Source organism: Pinus tabuliformis, chromosome 8 (genome assembly GCF_031772625.1).
Source record: "Pinus tabuliformis cultivar Carrire ecotype Pingquan chromosome 8, CPIR1, whole genome shotgun sequence".
NCBI lineage: Eukaryota > Viridiplantae > Streptophyta > Pinopsida > Pinales > Pinaceae > Pinus > Pinus tabuliformis.
This window is the reverse complement of record NC_142294.1, coordinates 2,023,025,420-2,023,048,809: the sequence shown is the minus strand read 5'-3', so window position 1 is coordinate 2,023,048,809 and position 23,390 is coordinate 2,023,025,420.

Below are 23,390 nucleotides of genomic sequence, written 5' to 3'. Positions count from 1 at the left end.
ACCAATTCCCCCAAGTCCACATTTTTCCTGAAATTGTGCATATGTGCTATGCTTGTTACGTCCCAAATCACAGAACCATCATGTCTCATGACCAAAAGGTCCTTTTCACCACCATTGCTGAGTTTATAAATGAAATGCTGCAGCTCCAACCAAGGCAAAACCTAACTCCCCTCTCAATTGGAGATCTATTGGACTTATATCCCAAACTTAGCTCTGTAAAATTGGCCTAATTACTCCAAACCTTCATCAGAGAAGAGAAGCACATCCCCAAATACCCCCCTCCATGTAGCAACTATATTTTTCCCTTGGGGCCTAAATATTGTAGCCATGATATCTTGTGTTTTTGGTTACTCCACAAGTGAGTACTTGATGAAATTATCCTGGCTTTCATGTCTATCTATACCCTAGGACAAACTCCTGCAACCATTTATGACTTTGCCACATTCATAGCCGACAGAATGCATGAGAAATTCACAAGAATAGGAAATGAAGAAAATACTCAGTTTTATACCATATGTTGTTATATTATCAATTAGAGAAATTCCCATTCACCCTCCAAAAGCTGGACACCGAGGGTCAACCCAGGTCAATGATTTTTTAGACCCCATTATTCCACGAGTATCAGCCTCCATACTCTTATTCAGACTTCATTGACTTATTTGTACATCCAGTTATGCCAATGTTGATTGGAAAACCTCCTCCAAGAATCAATCCAGAAATAAAGAGAGTCCTTCAACTGTCAAAGCAGACCAAAGTGGGTGACAGGTACCTTTACCAGAACCACACAGAAATCAAGATATATGGTTGCATGCTTGCACCATATAAATTGCCAAGATACCTCCCTATGAGGTTGTTTGCATTAGAATATTATAAGCAAATTATTAATGTAGATGAGGTAAACTTCGTCAATGCCAAGAAGAAGACCAATTTGAAAATAAAAGACCAACTAGGCCCCTTCATATGCAACTCTAGAGAGGCTAGAAAAGATGCAGATTTGATACTACAGAATATGAAGTTCCAGAGAAGTTTTCTTTGGAGATATGATCGTTTGGAATTTATCACAAAGAAGAGACAAAAGGTCAAGCTAGGACCTTTCATCCACCATCCCATACCTGAAATAGAAGTATATGCAAACCAAACAGAATGGGTGGAAGGTACCCTAGTAGACCAGGACAACACCAGAGTAGATGTAGAGAATGCTCTCATTGATTTAGAAAAGTAGCTTGATGACATCTCTTTTCTGCAGGTACAAGAAGAATTAGAGACTGCTATGAGTACTCCTCCAATCATGCAAACTCTCAAAATGAGGAGAAGATCCCAAAAAGAAATAGAGAAGGGGATTCCACTTCAGGAAGAGCCACCTCTAATTTTCAGTAGGAATCAAACAAGAGGCAAAAGCTAAATCTAGCCTCTGAGCAAGAGTATACTGAAGACTCAGCTGAGGTCACTAATATGGGAGCAGAAAGAATTAGGACTACCACTCTATTTAGAGGCATGCAAGAGCCTTCCACATCACAAAATTATATGTTGGAAAGGCAGCTCAGTGTTGAAGTGTCTTCTTTCAGAATGCCTGCTGACAAAGACCAAGATATCAAGGAAAGATATAAATAAATCAAGGCTAGAAATGAGAGGCTTAAAGCCCAAACTTATGCTCAATACCTGAAGCTCACCCCTACCAATCAAACAAGGCTAATGTCAGCCTTTGACATTAAGGAGGGGAAGTTGCAGATGACCTTTGTGAAGCCTACAACCCAACAACCAAAGACAACATCAAATTTCAAAAGGGTAGATTTTGAAGTGTTGGCAAGGGATATTCATCCCATAGACCATATTTAATTGCATAAAAAAGCTGGGGAGATGATATATTCCACCCTAACAAGTAAAAACATTGTTGCCCATAAGCTACAGAACTCCCTGAACAACATCTCAACACAATTCCAGTTGGAGAAGGCATCCTCACAGGCCAAGGACACAAGGATCAAGTCCTTAGAGGACTTAGTAATTGAATTGGGACACGATCCCAATGATATAAAAGCCACAGAACAACTTATCAAAAAGAAGAATGATGACATAGCTACATTGAATAAACAACTAAAAATACCTCAGCTACATCATCCACAAACACTGGAAGTCCTAGAAGCCCAGCAGGGGCATGAAGAATTCATGGACTTAGTCTTGAAATTGAACGGTCAATTGAAAGAAAATGAAAAGGAATTGGATGCTTTGATCCAATTAAAACAGGTAGATGTGGCAACCTATTCAACAAATGTTATCCCCACAGTCTCTACAATAGTGCCATCCACACTAGCAGCATCTTTGGCACCTTCAACTCCACTTGCAACAGCCTTGCCAACAACAACAGAATCTACATCAGTAGCAGGGGCATTAGGAGAGAAAGTAGTAGAACTTGTGAAATCCATGGAAGAAATGACCATCCAGGCTACAAAGATGAAAAAGATAAAGGAAAAGGTGGAAAAGTTGGAAACTGATTGCAAATTAGCCCAACTCAAGCAAAAAGAAGAAACACAAAAGGCACAGAGAATGGGTGAGAGAATCAAAAACCTAGAGAAGGATTTAACATTGGAAAAATCACTTGGAAAAATCAAGGAAATGCTGTGGGCCAATAGAATTAACTCTGTCAATGATATTTGGCCATCAATCCAAGTTATTTTTGAGCAAACAGAGCTAGTAAAGGTAGCTACTGAAGCTATCCAGAAAGTAAAGGAGGAGTTGGGAAATAAGCTAGAGGATGCAAATAGACTCATCAAATTCCTCAACAACAAGAATAGATATGAGCTTCAAGAGCTAAATATAGAAGACATGACTGCTTCCATTTTAGAAATAAGGAAGGTCCTTTCCAAAAGGAACCCAATGCTTAATTTGTAAGAAAAGTGCCACAATATGCAGGTAGCCATTGATAGGTTCATGGCTAAATTCCAAATTTTGAGGGAGAAAGGTTTTCCCAGTCCTATGGTCATCCATGATAAACTAATGACACAGTTGGACTATGGTGATAGACTCGGAAAATTGGCTAAGGAACAAGCCAGTTCTTCATCCATTAAAGCACTGCCAATAGGCAAAGTATTATATGACACATTTGAAAACTTGTTTTTCCTTTTCCTTGAGCATGAGGTAAAACATTTGTTCCTCACCAAGCCCATTTTTGCAAAGTATACTGAGGCTGATGAAATCTACAAAAGAATGGTGAATGTGAAATTACCAGATGCAGAATGGTGGGAGAAAATGATAGATTTACTATGATAAATGAACAGCTGAAATTTATTGCACAGTAAAAAAGAAGGCAGCAGGGTGAAACAGGTAAAAACAACACAACAGGGTCAAAGAGTATCAATTGAAAGATGAAAGTAAAGAAGACTCCAGCGTGAAAATCCACAACTGTAAGCTAGCATAAAGGGATGCACTTCAATCATAAGGGACAACACAACCAAAATAAAAGGGACAACAAGAAATAGTTCATTAGCTGTCTCTATCTTCTTGCAAGAAGATATTTGTATATCCTAAAATAAATCTCAAGTTGTTTTGAGATATTTTGTAATAATGTTTTTGTATAAATACTTAACAATTTGAAGTATGTAGCGTGGATTCTTAGAAATTTCTATAGTTTTCTTGATCAAAGACCGTAATTTATTGTATCACTATTGGACCAACAAGCTGGATTATTGAATAAAGCAAAGAAATTTCACTGGATTCATGTGTAGTGCGAAATACAGACAAGTATCTTCTTTTGTGTTGTCACTTTTCTTAAAGTTTTTTCCATAATATAAATGTATCTAAAATATAAATGATTAATATGGAATGATATCTCAGAATTTGCTTCACTGCACTCTGTTTTGACTATTAGGCATTTTGTATGTTTTATGCTGAAAATATCTAAGTTAAGGCATTCTTGAGTGCTCCTTAGTTAAGGTAGTTTTCCACTGGTCTATAGCAAAGGATTCTTAACTACCCTTTGCTCATGATTATCCTCTATTCCTCCTCGTAGTCTCGGTTTGAGGATTCTTAAGTGCCCTCTCACCATGGTTATGATCATTTCATCCATTTGACCTGGAAACCTGTGTTTCACTCTGCTATCTTTCCCATTGAACACTCCCTTTAATGATTTAATCCTAGTCCTGTTGCCCTTCTTTGACTCCATAGCCCAATATCCAGAGACACCATTCTATCCATATGTTTAAGTATTCCACCTTCCAACTTCCAATACAAACCCAAAACCCCCTTGAACTTTAAGAACTAGCCTGAAATCCCAGCAAACAAAGCTAAAACATATAGAGAGAGCCCTGTCCGAGTCATAGGTTGGTTAGAGCCTATACTTAAAAGATTTTTTGGTGGTTACCTCGGTCTTTTCCTTCTTCAGATAACTTCTATGGAAAATTTCTGAGTGATAACACCTCCCATGCATTCTAAGCCCTAGCAGTCACCGCCCCCTCAGGGTCAAGTGTATGCACAGCAAAGCACGACCAATCCCCAAAGTTTGAAGAAAAAGAATAAGGGTAAGGGTAACAAGGTTAACCCAGGTAAGCAAGGTAATCAACCTAATGAACCCCAAGACAACCAGACTAACACCAACAACCAACAACAGGGCAACCAGCCCAGGCAGAACAAGTTTATTCGTATGAACAAGCCTTGTGCATGTTGTGGTGTACATGGAAATTATACTCATGAGTGTCCCCTCTTACCTGTAGGAATTTACAGGGTAAGTTCCTCAGAAATAATGGACCAATGACCGTCTATTACCCGAACAATGACCCTAAATAATTGTAGGATTACCCGAACAATGACCCTCCATGCGCTTTAAATAGAACTCATGGACCAATCGGGTGTCAAGCCACAGATCAAGTGTCGGTAATACCGAGGTGAGAGTGAACCGTCGGATCACTACATATCGTGACCGTCGGATTGTAAGTTACAAAATGTACAACGGTAAAGAAACACACTTTACCTAACTCTAACCTAACTCTATGCTAGACCAAGTTGAACTTAACTATATCCTATGTGTCGGAATATCCTAACATCCCCCCTTAAGAACAACTTGGGATAGGATTGAAGGATTTACAAATATGACACAATAGGAGAAGGAAGGAGGCACTAGAGCCTATCCCCCCTTAGTGACAACTTCCTGAACTCCAAGCATATATCGAAGTTTAGTGAACTTCGCCTCTGTGAGAGCCTTTGTGAAGATGTCTGCAACCTGATCATCCGTTGGACAATATTGCACTTCAAGAACATGGTCATGAATGAGCTTTCTGATGAAGTGCATGTGTAGTTCAATGTGTTTGCTGCGCTGATGCTGGACTGGATCTTTGCATAGCTGAATGGCACTTTGATTATCACACCAAAGTGTGGTTGGATGCTGCTGCTCAAAGCCAAATTCTGATAGGATCTGACGAAGCCACAAGGCTTCCTTACTAGCTTCCACGGCACCACGATACTCTGCTTCTGCTGACGAAAGAGAAATGGCAGCCTGTTTCTTACAAGCCCATGTAATAGGTCCTGAACCAAGAGTGAAGACATAACCGGCAGTAGACTTCCGATCATCAAGGTCACCAGCCCAATCAGAATCAGTGAAACCAACTAACAGAGGAGCTGCTTTGGCACTGTAATGAATCCCAAACTGTACTGTACCTCGAACATAACGAAGTATTCTTTTAGCTGCTTTCCAATGACTTTCACGGGGGTTTTGCATAAAACGAGCAACAAGGCCAACAGCAAAGGAAAGATCAGGACGAGTATGGGTTAAATACAAGAGTTTTCCGACAAGTTGACGGTATAAGGTAGCATCAACTTCAGGAGAAGTACAAGAGACTGAAAGTTTGACTCCAGACTGAAAGGGAGAAGGGGCTGGCTTACAGTCTTCCATGTGAAAATGACGAAGAATATCACAAGCATACTTGGACTGGGAAAGGAAAATACCTTCTTGGGATTGCAAGACTTGAAGACCGAGAAAATAGTGTAAGTGTCCTAAGTCTGTCATTTCAAATTTCTTTTTAAGGCTGGACTTCACATGGTTTATAAGGTTGGGATCACTACCAGTAAGAATAAGATCATCAACATAAAGAACAAGGATGATAAGAGAGTTGCCCACTTTCTTGGTGTAGACAGTATTGTCAGAATGACACCTAGAAAAGCCAGATTCTAAAAGAAAGCTATCCATTTTGGCATACCAAGCCCGAGGAGCTTGCTTGAGGCCATAAAGGGATTTCTTAAGTCGACAAACGAGGCTGGAGTCTGTTTGTATGAAGCCAATGGGTTGTTCCATATAGATTTCTTCCTGCAAGTCCCCATGCAAGAAGGCAGATTTAACATCCATTTGATGGACTTCCCATTTTAAAGAGGCAGCAAGGGAAAGAACAAGGCGGATAGAGTTCATTTTGGCAACTGGAGAGAAGGTTTCAGTGTAGTCAATGCCTTCAACCTGTGAAAAGCCCTTAGCAACTAGACGAGCTTTATGTTTATCAACTTTCCCATCTGGTCCATACTTGGTTCTGTAAACCCATTTGCATCTAACAAGTTTGCGTCCCTTTGGTAGAGGAACAAGATCCCATGTATCATTTGTCATCAATGAATGATATTCTTCATTCATAGCTGCTTCCCAATGTGGATGGCCTGAAGCTTCTGCAAAAGTGTCAGGATCATGATTTACTGGAGCTTGAGCCAGTAAAGAAGAGGCTCTTTCAAACTGAGAACGTGTACGTCGCTGATCTGTAGGATCACCGGCAAGATCACCTGCTGCATCCCGAGTAGCACGGACCCATCTTGGAAGTTGAGGATCCTGAGAAGGTGGGGGAGGATTATCATCCTCGCTTTCATCATCAGAAGAAGAAATGTTTTCAAAGATAGAAGAGATAGGAAGAGGTGGCACATCCGCCGGACTAGGCTCGCAGGCCGATTTATTTTCATCAAATTTTACATCTCTTCTAATGATAACATTTTTGGACTTAAATGGAATAAGTCTATAACCTTTTACATCTTCAGAATATCCAACAAAAGTACATTTCTCACTCTTAGGTTCTAAAGCTTTATGCTTTTCATCTGGAATATGGGCCCATGCTTCACTTCCAAACACACGAAAGTGACTTACATCTGGTTTAATGGAACTCCAAGCTTCTTCTGGAGTGATATTCTCTAGAACCTTAGTAGGAGTGCGATTGATTATATAATTTGCACAATTAATTGCTTCGGCCCAAAAACTAAGACTGAGTCCTTTAGATTGCAGCATACAATTAGCCATTTCCTTTAAGGTGCGATTTTTCCTTTCAGCTACACCATTTTGTTGTGGAGTGTATGGAACAGTATGTTGCATTTGAATTCCATTTTCGGTGCAAAAGTTGATGAATGCGTTTTTAACATATTCTCCACCATTATCAGTTCTTAGCTTAAGAATTTGATGTCCAGATTGTTTTTCAACAAATGCTTTGAAGGCCAAAAAAGTGCTAAATACTTCGCTCTTGAGTTTTAAGAAGTATACCCAAGTGCGTCTAGAGAAATCATCAATGAAAGTTAAGAAGTACTTGCAGCCAGAGAATGAAGCAACAGGAAGAGGACCACATAAATCACTGTGCACAAGCTGTAAAGGGGCTGAGGCGTGCCAAGAGGCACGTTTGTCAAAACTGTCCCGATGATGTTTTCCGAGTACACATCCGGAACAAACACCATCTTTGCAAGATACCATAGGAAGACCTGTCACCATATTTTCTTTACATAGATGCTGAAGGGAGCGATAGTTTAAGTGACCAAACCGCTCATGCCAAAGTTTGCTCACTTCATCATTATGAGCAACAAATACTGAGGGAAGATGGGATGACCCAAAGTTGTGAAACTTATACAACCTTTTGGAATCATCAGCAAGACCAGTAGCTAGAATCTGTTTAGGATCTTTTAGATCCTTGATTACAACATCATGAGGTGAAAATTCAACAATTTTACCTTCACCTGAATGAGTTATCTGATAGACAGATAGAAGGTTGCAGGATAAGTTTGGAACACATAATACATCATTGAACTGACCATTGTCTAGATGAACAGTTCCAGTCCCTACAACATTAAGAGATCTATCATCACCAACATATATATTTTTGGTGTTACAATCATTTAAAGAAGAAAACATGGCTTGGTTTTTGGCCATGTGACAAGAGGCTCCAGAATCAATGAGCCACTCATGAGAATGAGAAGAAGAAGAAGATACATTTAATGCATAACCAGACTGAGATGATTGACGATGACATGCAGAAAGTGCCGTTCCGGAAGTTGAAGTTGAAGTAGGCTCCAGATGGATGTTATGTTTCTTCATTGCGGCTTCCAAGGCTTCCATCTTCTTAAAGCATTTAGATTCTAAGTGGCCATCTCGATTACAAAAGTTACAATGTCTGTCAGTCCTCTTCCATTTGTTTTTATTGGTCTTGTCATTTTGCTGAAATGATCTTTCATCTTGAGGCTGAGTTGGTTTAGGACCATTCCTTTGAGGATAAGACTTCTTAGGATTCTTTGAATTTGGTTGCTGCTGGGCGGCTAACGCTTTCGAGGAAGAGTTTCCAAGATTAAGAAGACCAAGGTGTAAGAGTTTTTCTTGTTCTCTTATTAAGGAATCACAAAAGGAGTCAAAGGAAGGGGGTTTGTAGTCTTTGCCTTGACAAATGAAAGCTTCCCTTGTAGAATGGAAAGTGGAAACAAATACAGAGTAGGCTGGTCCCAACTTAGTAAGGATGGAATAAATAAGGTTACCATCTTCTTTCTTAACTTTAACACCTTCCAAGAGATATCTAAGGGTCTTGAATTTGGACAAGAAATCTTCAATGCAAGAAAAATTATTAGGATCCAAAGTAAGCAACTCATTCTCAAGTTGATGGGCTCTAATTTCATTTTTAATCCCAAAAACTTTAGCAAGTTTTTCTAATGCTTCATGAGGAGTTTCAATTTCTGCAATGTGGAATCTAAGATCAGGAGAAACAGACATTCCTATCAAACCACGTGCTTGATCTTGTCTATTTTCCCATTTTTCGACCTTGTCTTCATCTTTGGGTTTCTTCTCTTGGTCTGTGGCTATTCTGAAGAGACCTTTACTTCTAAGTAAATCTCCCATGTAGGCTACCCATTGGAAGTAGTTAGTGCTGTCAAGAATGACTTGGCATGGACTTTCCATTTTTTGAAAAAAAACTGAAGCTGAAGATGCTGAAAGTAAGTGGTCCAATGGATAGATCTCGAAAAAATAGGCGGTTTTAAAAAAAACGGCTCTGAAAAAGGCTTCCGGATGAAGAAGTTATGGCTTTTTGAAAAAAAAATTGTTGACGTTGCCGGCAAAGTGCGCGAATGTGCGGGAATGAAAAAAATCCGCCCCCACAAAATGGAGACTTGAACCCAAGACCTCTACTCTCTTAAAAAGTCTTTGAACCAATTGATCTATACAAAATATTTGAGAGAGAGAGAGAGAGAGAGAGAGAGAGAGGGGGGGAGGGGGGGGGGGGGGGGCCTCGATTTGCGTGCTTGCCTTGGGAAGGCTCTTTTCCCCTACAAAACACAAAACACAAAACCCAACACGAATATGCAAAGAAAAACGAACCTTACGGCTCAAAGTTAGCTTTAGCCAAAAAACTAGAATTTTTAAAAAAAATCTCAAAGTTAGCTTTTAACCAAAAAACTAAATATTTTTCTCAATGTTTCTGATTTTCCAAGATCACACTAAGGTGCAGGGAAAAGAGCATACGCATGAGAAAAATCCTTTCTTTCTGTTTCTGATTTGCCCAGATCGCACAGAGTCGCAGGGCAAAGAGCATACGCAGAAATGAAAGGTATAGATCCGGGAAAAAAAGGCTAAATAAACCGAAACCGAAATAAGCAGAGAGAAAATGACAGTAAACTGCAAAAAAAACACTGTATACCTCCCGATCTGAAAAATGACGCAGCTAGGGCTACCGGAAACCTTTTCGCATGAAACGAAAGGGGTTCCTCACTGAAACAGATGATCCGAACGCAACAGAGCAGTCCTCTCGGCCCGAAAGCAGTCAGAAACAACAGATCTAGGAAACGACAGCCGCATGCAGTTCTACCGGCTTCAGATTTGGATCACCAACGGACGCGGCCCTCAAATAGCTCTGATACCATGTAGGAATTTACAGGGTAAGTTCCTCAGAAATAATACCAAAAGGACACCGCTCACAACCAGATCTCAAATCAATACACCAGTATTTTTGACGTGGTTAAAACCCTCAGAGTGCAAGGAGGGAAACAGTCCACGGCCTGTCCCAACGTGGGTACAGACAATTTATTAATCAAGGAATAAAAATTTACATAAGCTTCTCTCATGCACGGATTACCCGAACAATGACCCTCCATGCGCTTTAAATAGAACTCATGGACCAATCGGGTGTCAAGCCACGGATCAAGTGTCGGTAATACCGAGGTGAGAGTGAACCGTCGGATCACTACATATCGTGACCGTCGGATTGTAAGTTACAAAATGTACAACGGTAAAGAAACACACTTTACCTAACTCTAACCTAACTCTATGCTAGACCAAGTTGAACTTAACTATATCCTATGTGTCGGAATATCCTAACATTACCCTAGATGCACCCAATGTGGGAAGGAGGTCAACTACCCATGCTACAATCACCTTAGAATCCTGCACCATATCAACTGACTGTGCTCACAAATCCTTCCCCCAGCAAGGATTCATTGCTTCTGAACCTCAGCAAAGTCAGGCAACCCACCCTCCCCAACCTTCTGGTCGTAGTGACTACCAGATCCTCATGATGAATTCTGACGAGGTCAATACCTATGATGTCAACTAGCAAACTCAATCGCGTCAATATGACAAGCCATCGACTTCGTCCGCAACTGAGACCAAAACCAAGGCATCTACTGAGCCTCTTACAAGACCAAATGGTCTGTTACAGATCCCTCAGCCTAAAGTTGAGTCAATTTCCAAGATCCCCAAGGGACCATTATGACGTAATGTGGCTTCTAACCGAGCTTCCCATACATATGGTATAGTAGATGACTTGGCACAATCACCTGCTTCCATGTTGACGCCAGAGGTCCTCATGTCGTGCCCATCTCAAAAGAAAGCTCTACTAACTACTTTGGGAACAATAGATCCTTCAAACGATCGTTTGATTTCCTTCCCTATTGATGCGCCAAAACATCCTCCATTACCTCCATCCATTTCTTTCCATATACCAATCCGAGTCTGTAATGCCATCATCCCTCAATGCATTATTGACGAAGGTGCATCCACCTGCCTGATGTCCACTGCTGTTTGGAAGCAACTCAAGTCACCCGAACTGGCCCTATCCACCATCACTTTGCATGCTTGGGACGATCACCCCTCCCAACCCCTCACCATGTATCACAATTGTGCACTGACTCTTGCGGGCAAGACTATGTGAGTTTTCACGATCCCCATTGGGCCTATTATGTGTAGCATCATCATCGAGTCACCCTTGTTCAGAGCATCCGCGATGAGTCACTTTTGCATCCATGGAGTCTGTTTCGCATCCCATTGTATCATGTCATAGTATTCCATCCATATTTGCATACCATTCATCCCACATTTCCTATTTTGGTCTTTAGTCATACTGTCCACCATCCCGTCCGGAGTCGAGTCAGTTGTTGCTAGATCAACCATGCACTTTATGCTTTGACAAGGGAGGTCATCTATTTGTCCCTCAATCACACTTTCGCCATTTTACCTGGTGTCAGTCCATCAGTCACATTACTATTTTCCCCCGTGCCTTAATTGAGGATCCTCATTACCTCACCTATGGTGGGCCCTATTCTTCAACATCCGCACATCTATTCGAGAAGAACAACATAAAGGGTGGTGTATCTTGGTTCTAGTGTCCACTCTTGATTGGTGCCTCAGATCAAGTAAAGGTAATCACCATTGTCCTTTGACTTGATTGTTTCAAGATCGTGATTCATACACTAGATGGTCCAGTGTTGCAGTAGATTGTACTAGTGATTCCTAGGAGTGTGTGAGATGTTTCATACCTCATGAGAGGGTGGCCCTTCAGGTAGCCCCCCACATCCCTGAATGACTTCATATTATGCTACAACCTCAGATGCAGTTATGCAAATTTGATGGGTTTGGTTCCTGCCGCTTGCAACATTCATAGCATGCATGTCTCCTTCATATAATCCATTCAGCTTTGTAGAGCCCTTTCCTATTCATCAGGGCTTCTTTGGTTGTTCTATCCTCCCTCCCACCCTTTTTTTTTAGGGAAGGGCCATTATATCTCATGTAAAATGTTATTGTATTCAGTCCTGGCTCATGTTTTTTCTAAGAACATTATGTATATGGGACACATTGTATTATTTTCTGGCTCGTTTATGCCAGCATGTCATGTACCCGTCAACATGTACTTTATTGCTCAGGTTCATTTTTCTGGGTGCATCATTCTTTTCTTTACTGAGTTATCTTGATGGGTATAGGTATGCCTCCCCCACCTCACTGAGATTAGGTACCACAACATAAAAGGAGACTTACATTGCTCTCACCCCCTTCGTCACTATCCTCTTTCGATTCAGATCCATTTTTCTCTCTGTCTCTCTCCCTCTCTAACTCCCCTTCGGTGTCTAGTGATTGTGTCCTTACAACGTACTTCAGTCATATGTTTTGCTCTTAACACTTGTACATTGGGTGGCAATCTGTTATCACCAAAAATTGATGATATAGCAATAATTTACTAAATGGATCGAAGTAAACCATGTCAGGCCAATTTTACCACAGTAAAATTGCTTTCACTGTAAGAAATTACTTAATAAACCACATTTATTAAGTTATTTCTAGTTAAACTCATGAAGAATAATTAAATAAATCACTATTTATTTAATTATCTTCTAGGAATAATTAATTAAACCATTGTTTAACTAATATTCCTTGTCATATTTGACTCGGTCATGAGAAATAAATAAATAAATAAATAATTATCTTATTTTTCTCTAGGAATAATTAATTAATCGCTAATTAGTTATTATTCTTTGTCATGTTTGACTAAATCCCCTAGGAATACTTAAATAAATCATTATTTGTTCATTATTCCTTAACCATATTTCTTCAGATGATAAATAAATCATTTATTTATTTATTATTTCTAAATAAAAGTATTTAACCAATTTAAATACTTTTTCCCTCCAACGAGATATATTAAAATATTCCAAGTGGATAATTCTAGAATTTGGTTAATAACATTTTATTATTTCCCATTATTTGAGAATAACATAATATTTTGTTATAAATAGAAGGGTTTTACGTTCATTCTTCACTTTTGATCAGTTTCATTGTTACACTCACTGTTGTAGCTCTGATTATTATCATTGTTGCACACCATCTTCTTTTTTATTTGAGTTCTCATTGAGCTCAAACATTTTGTTTGCTGGGTTTTACACATTATAGAGGAGAGGGACTCTACAAAATTTGAAGACATTGACGATAGCCAAGAACCCATCCCATAGAGGGGGACTGGTAACATTATTTGTTCCCTTCACAGGCGTCATTTAATAAAATATATTATTTATATATCTGGATTCCATTCGATTATTGGAGTTACTTGTGCTTATTCTCTTATTCCATTATGTTGTTTAACTATTTTTGTTGCATAGATTAGGGCTTTGGAAGGTTTTGTTTCTATCATTTGCTGTAGATCTATAATGTTTGACAACCATTCTTACTATTGGGGCTGTTTGTCATCCATAGTCTAAAGTGGTTTCTTTTTGTACACCTTCGAGAAGAACACCCATAACAAGTCTAAAGTGGTTTCTTTTTGTACAACTTCGAGAAGAACACCCATAACAAGTTGATTGATGATGCCCTTCAAGAAATTAGAGCAGGAATTTTCCGGACACTAAATAAGCCAATGACTTGGGTACAACCTGATTGGAACACACAGTTGTAGCAAGCAATATAATGCTATAATATAACTGCGGAAGAGGGCGAGGAAGATCTACGCAACATTAACATCCCTGAATTAGAAGGACAATGCGAGGTTGCGGGACCAAAAGTTGAGATACCTAACATAACACATCTTGTGAAGACGAAGCACGTCCATATAGGCTCAGAGGCAGAGCCCAAATTCGCGCGCATTGGAGATTACTGAGATGAAGATACAGTAGGTAAGGTCACCAAATTACTGCATGAATACCAGGAGTTGTTTCTGACGAGGTTCACTGAGTTAAAAGGCATTGTAGGTGATCTAGGTGGCATGAGGATCACTTTGAAATGAGATGCGAAACCCGTAAAACAACGACCATATAAGATAAACCCAAAATACAAAGAGAAGGTGAAGGAGGAGCTTGAGAAGATGGTCACAGTTGGGATAATTGAACTTGTGGAAGAATTCGAATGGGGATCGTTTCAGTATACAATCATGCCATTTGGGTTGAAGAATGCACCTGTGATATTCTCCAGAGTTTTTATCGGGAAAACTAGTGTCCATTCAGAGCTGCTAGTCCCACTAAGATGGGTAGCTATCTTAGAAACAAACAAACCAAAGTTACTTGTGTTTTCCTTTATGAGAGATAGATGAGAGAGAAGCAGAGAGTACCAACCTCAGTCTTTCGCTTGGCTCCTTGCTTATTTCCTCTCTCCTTTGATAGAGCTTTCGCCACTCCTTTCTCACTTGTCCCACTTCAAAGAACACCTGTAGAGTCAAAGCAGCATAATACCATCAATCATCGCACCTGTTACACAGGGAAACAGGGATTCATCTCACCTGCAACACATGGGAGATAAGATGCATCCAGGTTGCACAGTTATAGATAGTGCGATGGAACAAGGATGAGACTAAGCTTGGTTTTCACCCACAATTTGCAGCTAAGTTCAGGGATTTAGGTTGAGCTAATGATAGGCAGTAAACACAAAGTATAGGGGCTGATCTAATGAGGTTATTTGAGCTACCACCAGGGCACTTAGGATGTTTGCAAGTCAGATGTTCAGATCATAAACTAACTTGGATATTGACTGAAGCAGCGTTGATCTACTTTGTAGTTGCATAGAAAAAGTAGTTCAAAGGCTAGCTGGCTTAACTTCAGGCTCCGTCTGTAGTTTATAAAGAAAACAACAGTAACAAACAAACAAACTATTCGTTCCCCAGTGAAGTTGCCATTTTGTTGTCGGGAAAACTAGTGTCCATTTAGAGCTGCTAGTCCCACTAAGACGGGTAGCTATCTTAGAAATAAACAAACCAAAGTTACTTGTGTTTTCCTTTATGAGAGATAGATGAGAGAGAAATAGAGAGTACCAACCTCAGTCTTTCGCTTGGCTCCTTGCTTGTTTCATCTCTCCTTTGATAGAGCTTTCGCCACTCCCTTCTCACTTGTCCCACTTCAAAGAACACCTGTAGAGTCAAAGCAGCATAATACCATCAAAGCATAGAGATATATAACCATAAACAATGTAGGATCAGATATACATTAACCATACACATTCATAAACAAATACGAGATTCAGAGATATACAAGTATATGGAGGAAAACTCAAATAGATTTATTGATAGAAGTAGTAGAAAAGAGGATTACAACCAAGCTATCTGATCCAGCGCCATCCTCCCAGCATGAAAGCCCTCTTCACCTCATGAAAAGCTTAGATCACCCAACAATACAATGTTTCACAGAGAAACCAACAGCACTTCCTTACAAAATACAAAATTCTAGCCTCTGGATCTCTAGGATGAGGGATCCATATATAGATATTTGTAGGTGGGTGAGTCAGCTTCTGGGATTTTGATTAGTGTCATTTCACTGATAGTTCTTGGTTCCACTTGGAGATTTCATGATCTCTTACTCATCCCTGGGCGAATTCAGAGAGGCAAGTGTCATATGAGCAGTTTCTAGACGATTCCCTTGGTTTCCACCTAGAAAACTACCTTTTCCATTTGTCTACTCTCGCCCATCACACCCTACAAAAGGGATTTTCAGTATACATCACACCCCCCATGTGCAATAGGTGAGATTCATCGCACCCTAACCATGGAGCAGGTGAGATGGTACAGTTTTGACCAGTACTGAGTAGTTTTTCATGGAGAACTTCTGGGAAATGATGTAATCAGCTGACCTTGATCATTTAGGGTATGAAACACCACTTTTAGGGGTTTAGAAGCCCTTGGTTTATGGACATATGTGATTGGAGTTGCAGTGCCCAAATATGTCTATAACAGTTGCCCCCTAAAGCATGAGGTCATAAATCTTCTGATGTCGGGTGAAATGCTTTATCATGAGGATCCGAGGTTTTTTCAACTAGAAGGTGACCTGTAATAAGATACAATGAAATAAATTATCTTCATAATATTTTCATGATCTAGCTGAGGCGGCCATTCCCATCCTCAGCTTTATAAATTCATTTTCATGTACATAGGACAAACCATCATCTGTGTGGTAGACTGATGATTCTGGTAGAACCATCATCCCTTTGCTTGGATGACTATCTGTGCAGCTATAGAGTACATTTGATGTCTTTATTTTCCTAAATATATCACAGCCCGAATGGATGAAACTAGATCTGGGGTCTTCAAACTCATTCAATCTTCTCCTGAAGTACAAGTCGATCCATGTGAAAAGATGTCCTGATGTCGAACATGGAAAGACATCGCCTGATTACCAGCCAATGATGTAAGCTATTAACAGGCATGAGAGGAATCACCGATAATGATAATGACCCTCAAGGTACTGCAGTACAATTCACGTGATGTGAATACATGAGTCGATGTCAAACACCATGCAAAATCTTTCGGTCGAAGGCCATTGATGTAAAGTTGTCGCCGGAAGTGAGAAATTTGCCATTGAGGCATGCAATTTTCAAAGTACTGAAAGGGTTGTTCCTAAGTCAACTTCTTGGGTAATGAGCTGATGTCAACAAGAAGTGACCCATCGTAGGAGGGCCTTAATGAATCCCACATCTACGACACAAAATAGAACAAATTATTTTGTGGAGGTGAAAACGATCTACTGATACAAGGTTCAGGGTGGCGGTCATGAAAGAATGAAACATGAAAGTATTGTAGTGGATGAGATGTTAGCTGGGTTGGTGAATTCTCTAAGCAACTTCTCTTGAACATATCAGCAACACTTAAATGGATTGGTAGCGTTAACCCCAAATATGGATGGTACGGAGGACCAATGGTGATATGACCGGTGAATGGAATAACCCAACCCGACTCAATCATGGTGATGGAGCGAAAGTGTCATGTTCAAGAGCGACCTGCTACCAACTCTTCCCAATTTTTCCCCAGTCATTGCTGACTAGTACCTCTTTATTTTTGTCAAGCTTGAGGAGTATAACATATGCTTGTTCTATAATTTTCCCTTCGGGAAAACTTGTCGCTATGTTTTAGCGAGCCTAGTGACAGTGAAACTCGCTCTTGTCTGTAATGGACAAGTTTGTCGCTATTTTTTAATGATTTTAGCGACAAAGATAACTCGGTCCTTTTCAGTTTTAGAGAGTCTAAAAAGAGATGGAAAATAAACTCCAGTAATCCTTTTTCGTAGTATAATCCGTTAAGTCCGAAAAAGTATAAAATAATACGAAAGGGATGAATTTTTTGATAACTTTAGCAAGCTGAAAAAGATAAGCGCTCGATCTTTTTGTGTAATGATCGCTCAGGTCCAAAAAGATTAAAATCTAGAGGAGGGATGGCACTTCCAATCACTTTAACGAGCTGGAGAGGCCAATTGCTCGACAATCTTTTATATTTTACGAGTCTAAAGAGAGCTTAAAAGAGACTCGTTTTTTGAGGAACGAGTGATATTTTTGGGTAGCAACTGGTTCCAAGTGAGTTTTGGAACTTTTCAATCACGACAGTGTAAAGAAGGTGGCTAAAAGAATCACTCATCACAGCTGTTCCTCAAAAGGATAAACAATCAAGTGGGGGCGTATGATCGGCTAAAAAGTGGAGGTGATGGTAAGAACATGACCAAGGCTTAAAAGTTGATAGAAATGCAATCACAAAGGTTATTTACTGAAAGGTGGGTTTATTTTTTAATGAGCTTAAACTTTGGGGAAACATATGCCCATTACTAGGTTTATTTTTTAACGAGCTTGAACTTTGCGTAAACCTGCTCGTGTTCGGTTTCATGTTTACACAAGCTTAAAATGAAAAACTATGCTTGTTATAAGTTCGCATGCCCCTAGCATAATGACGCAAATCGAGGTGCATGCCCCCCAAGCTTCATTGCATTCAACGCGGTGGTTGGAATGAAGGTTTACCTTCGAGATCTTTGAAAGACTCGACTTGGATTTTACGAGATCGTAATCAAAGACTTGATTTGGAAAGGGAGTTGTTTCATTTTTTAATGAGGTTGACACAGTAAAAGAACTATCCTCATAACCCTTGTTTCATTTTGTAACGAGGTCGACACAAGATAAGAACCATCCTCGGTGACCCATAGTATCAAAATGGTTAGAGTTCTTCTTAATCTTTGATGATGTATGTTAGCGTTCGAATTTGCCTCAGGCTGAGGAAGGCAAAACTCGAGGCAACATCAAACCAAGCTCAGCCTCGTAGCTAGCCCTACGAGGACAGGAGAGGGCTCCCTCGGTCAATCTCGGCAAAAGGTAATCAAAGAGGCTTGAGATTACTGAATTGATGACTAATTTTAGGATAGGTATGAAGTACAAGGACTATAGAATTTATTTTTTCGAAGTTTTGTTGAATTCAAGGGAAAGGCAATTTTGGGTGCGGGGATGAGGCACAGCTTTTGCAGAGGTATACTTGGGGCAAGATAGGCGATTGTTTTGATGCCTTTAAAGTGAGTGAATGAATAGTCCTGACAGGTGAGGAGCTAAGGAGAGCAATAAAGTCTCAAGGATTCTCCTTAAACTGAAGAAAACATGGAAAATTAAACAAACTTAAAGGCAGAGCATAGCAAATTTATGGATTCTACCTTAACACTTCATTTGTTTAATTGCAGAAGATTAAATAGGGAAAGTGGTACACATACACAACTTACAAATACTGAGAGGAACACACCATCAACACATAAGGCCACATGAATCCCAAATAGTGCTGCAAAACCCTGGTCTATCCTTTGCCAAAATTGCAGATAAAATATGTACAATAGTGTATCAAGCTATTCCCAAGAGTCCAACCATGAAAATGACTAAGAAAATACATAATATAGGCAAGCTAACACATTCCCTTGCCTCTAGGGGTCGAGCTCATCATCCTAGGAGCTGTTTCAACCAATTCTAAACAAAGCACTACAATCTAGGCAGTCAAAACAACTTGCCTCTATAAGCTAGGAAACCAATTCATTCATTAAATTTTTGCTATTTTATGAATGAATCATCTAGAATAGGTAAATAAGTGTCAAGTCAACATAAATTTCCATTAATTACATCAAGGAGGGTGAAAAATCCCATCACAAGTCAAAACTGGTCAAACTGGCTTCGTTTCCTGAGCTGAAGATGAAAACTTTGCAAAAAATCCTGATGCGTAGTGCGCCTTTCCACCTGCTTTTGGGGCACTTCCTGGCATCCAAATTGAGCTCAGGCCGGCTTGTTGGAAAGCCCTAGATGTCTAATTTCCAACCCAAGTGGAATTTTCCAATTTGGTGTCCATTTGCCCCTCCAAAAGTGCATTCTCCAAACACTGCTTCCTGTGTGTCCAAAAAGGGGTAGTGAGGTCATTTTTTGCATGTTTTTTGACCTTTTGGGGACCCAAACCTTGATTAAATGCCCTGGAAGTAGTTGAGCAGGTGTATTTCATCATGAAAAATCCAAAAATGTAAACCTTTCGTGATTTTGACCTCCCAATCTTATGGGTAGCGCGCGGCGCGCTACGCGTTGAGCCAAAAAACCTGTTTTTTTACCAAAAATTTCAAAACTGGCAAAATTTTCTCCAAACTTGTTGAAATTTGGGCTGGGGGTGCCTCATCAAGTGCCATGCTCAGCCAAAGAAGCTTCAGCCAAGATTCAGAGTCGATCTTGCCTTTTACGCCATTCCAGTTTCCTCCTGATGCATGCAGTTTCAGTTGTAAAGTTACTAGATATCATTTTTGGGATTCAACTGTGTTAAGTAAGTCATTCAAACGTATGACCATTTCCATGAGAGGTAGTCGTAACTGACTAATTTCTCATGATTTTTGAATAGTTCACTTAGCACTCATTGCATCGGGTGATGCTCACAGGGGTGAAGAAGTGGGATTGAAACTAGTGAAATGTGGAGAACGAATCACATAGCATCAATCATCACTTCCGAGGCTTGCCCCCGGTAACCAGGACTTCCCAGGAGGTCACCCATCCCAGAACTCCTCTGGCTCAAGCGCGCTTAACTGTGGAGTTTTTCCCACAATCAAGCCCACTTAGCTTGCTACCCCATTTGCAAAACCTTAGCAAGTATTGTGCCTCATGAACCATTCAAGTAGAGATCCCTTGACTCTTTTTGAATTTAAGTATGGGGGATTTACGCAGTGCATTATATTAGATATCATTTTTGGGATTCAACTGCGTTAAGTAAGTCATTCAAACGTATGACCATTTCCATGAGAGGTAGTCGTAACTGACTAATTTCTCATGATTTTTGAATAGTTCACTTAGCACTCATTGCATCAGGTGATGCTCACAGGGGTGAAGAAGTGGGATTGAAACTAGTGAAATGTGGAGAACGAATCACATAGCATCAATCATCACTTCCGGGGCTTGCACCCGGTAACCAGGACTTCCCAGGAGGTCACCCATCCCAGAACTCCTCTGGCTCAAGCGCGCTTAACTGCAAATGGGGTAGCAAGCTAAGTGGGCTTGATTGTGGGAAAAACTCCACAGTTAAGTGCGCTTGAGCCAGAGGAGTTCTGGGATGGGTGACCTCCTGGGAAGTCCTGGTTACCGGGTGCAAGCCCCGGAAGTGATGATTGATGCTATGTGATTCGTTCTCCACATTTCACTAGTTTCAATCCCACTTCTTCACCCCTGTGAGCATCACCCGATGCAATGAGTGCTAAGTGAACTATTCAAAAATCATGAGAAATTAGTCAGTTACGACTACCTCTCATGGAAATGGTCATACATTTGAATGAATTACTTAACGCAGTTGAATCCAAAAAATGATATCTAATATAATGCACTGCGTAAATCCCCCATACTTGTAAAGTTACTGTTTGTTCGCCTTCATGGTGTTTCAAAGTCTGTTTGGCTTTCAATGAGATGAAAAATGAGAGTTTGGCGCAATTACCAAATGTGGGAGGGACTGTGGGAAATAGGGAAATGTGGATAGTGGGGTCTTGTCAAGGGAAGGGGAAGGAAATATATATGGAAATGGGGTTTTTTGGGTTTGGGGACATTGCATGGCATTTAAGGAGTTTGATAGGGATAAGGGATTTAGGGTTTTAGGGATTGTAGTGTAGGATCAATGAGGGAATGAATGAGGGAGTGTGATGAGCAACTTTGGGAATGAGGGACATAGGGAAATGAGAAAAAAAGAAACCTTGGTGACAAACTGTTCTCAAAACCCTAAGCAAGTTTTATTGGCCAAGAAAAATTTTCAAAGTTTTATTGCGACGGGCATGAGCCATGAACCATTCACATTTCACCATCAAACACAAAGAATTTGCAGTGGATGAGAGCCTACCTGACAAATTGATGCAAAGAGGAGGTGAATTCATGCAAATTCTGGGTTTAAACCCCAGTGCGCCGCGCGCCTTTGATGCGTCGCGCACTTGTATTTTTACACTGTGTTTTATGGCCTGATGCGCCGCGCGCCCCTGATGCACCGCGAAATTTCCAGGCAACTTTTGGAGGCCTTCCCAGTGTCCAAATTGGGTTTAGGATAGCTCGTTGGAAATTTATTTGAGTCTACTTTCCAACCCAAGTGGAATTTTTCAATTTGGAGTTCATTTTCCCTGTCAAAAATCAAATATTCCAAGACTGGTCAAAATGTGCCAAATGAGGCTACCTCAAGGCAGAGTGCTGTTGCAGTCAACTTTTGAATGCCTTTCTCAACTCCAAATTGAGCTCATGATAGCTCATTGGAAAGATATTTTTCTCTAGTTATCCTTTGACTCATCACAAAAGTTATTTGGCCAACCAAGATAGGAGAAAACCTGATTTTCCCAAGGTCACTTCAGAGGTGCATCAATTCTCCCGAGGCGATTGTATTTTTGACATTTCTCTAAAACCGTGACACCTGTGTAAAAAATGAGGGATTTTTTTCTTCTTTGGCATGTTGTGGAAAAAAACCTCTCTCAGGTTTCCAAAATTCATATTTTATTGCTCTGAAACATCTTTTGAGTGAAACTTATCCCGATGTGTGAAACAAGGAATTTTGTGGAAATGAAGCGAAATGAAGGGATGAGGGGCTTGTAAATTCTTGGGAAAATTTTGGGAAGTAGGGAGGGATTTTAGGAAGCAAGGGAAAGTGGAATCTTAGATATGGAGTGAGGGAAAGGGGTCCAAAAGAGCAAAACACAGGCCTAGCCTAGAAAATTGCCAAGTTGTGGCAAGAAACTAGGGTTTGTGCAAAAATGAGGAATTTGGGGGATCTCAGAGATGGGAAGTGTTTGATAAGGTACATGAAAGATAGGGGAAGGTGTATGAACATCTGGATACAAGTTTTGCTAATGATTTGACCATCCAAGAGAAATTAGCTTTCAAAACCCTAGGAGAGGGAAATGACCTTGCCTAGGCGCAACTAAAGCATGAACAAGGTGTAAAATGACTCATTAGACACTGACATGATAATGAAAACCCTATGAATGATGGTAGACTCAATAGAATGATGACATGGACCGTCATTTGGACAACTTTAGAAGGAGTGAAAGCAAACCCTAGACCTAATGCCTAGTGACCAAATTTTGCTTGAAAACTCTTTGAAATGACAAAATTTGACCTGGACACTCTGAGACCACTTTGTAAGAGCATATTTGATCACTGGAGGAAGGCTGGAAAGACTGACACTAACAATGTAGAAGATATCATATGACAGGTTTCCACTGTGGCCACTTCTGCTAGATTACTTGGAGGTGGGAGGGCAAAAGTACCCATTAAGGAAGGGTCTTTTAGGAGACCTACTCTGACATTTTGAAGCGATTGAGAACTTCCATGGATCAATGGAATGCTTCCAGTAGCTTGTGAACTGTTGGGGAAAAAAGTTAGTTGGTCAACGATTGAAATTCCGCCTTGGAAGGGAAATGCAATCTTTCTAAAACATGTTGACACAACGACAACCATAATATAAATCCAGGGCCTGCCCAGTAAGATATTGTAGTCAAGGTTTCCGTCAATGACCTCAAATTCAATTTCTATTGTCTTGCCCCCCATTTCATCTTGCAAGTTACTTAATATCCCATATGGCGTGTATGTCCTTCCATTGAATGCTTTTAACATCGTTGATGATTGTGACAAGGGTGGTCAGCCTAAAGTTTTCCAGCAACTCATTGACATAATATAG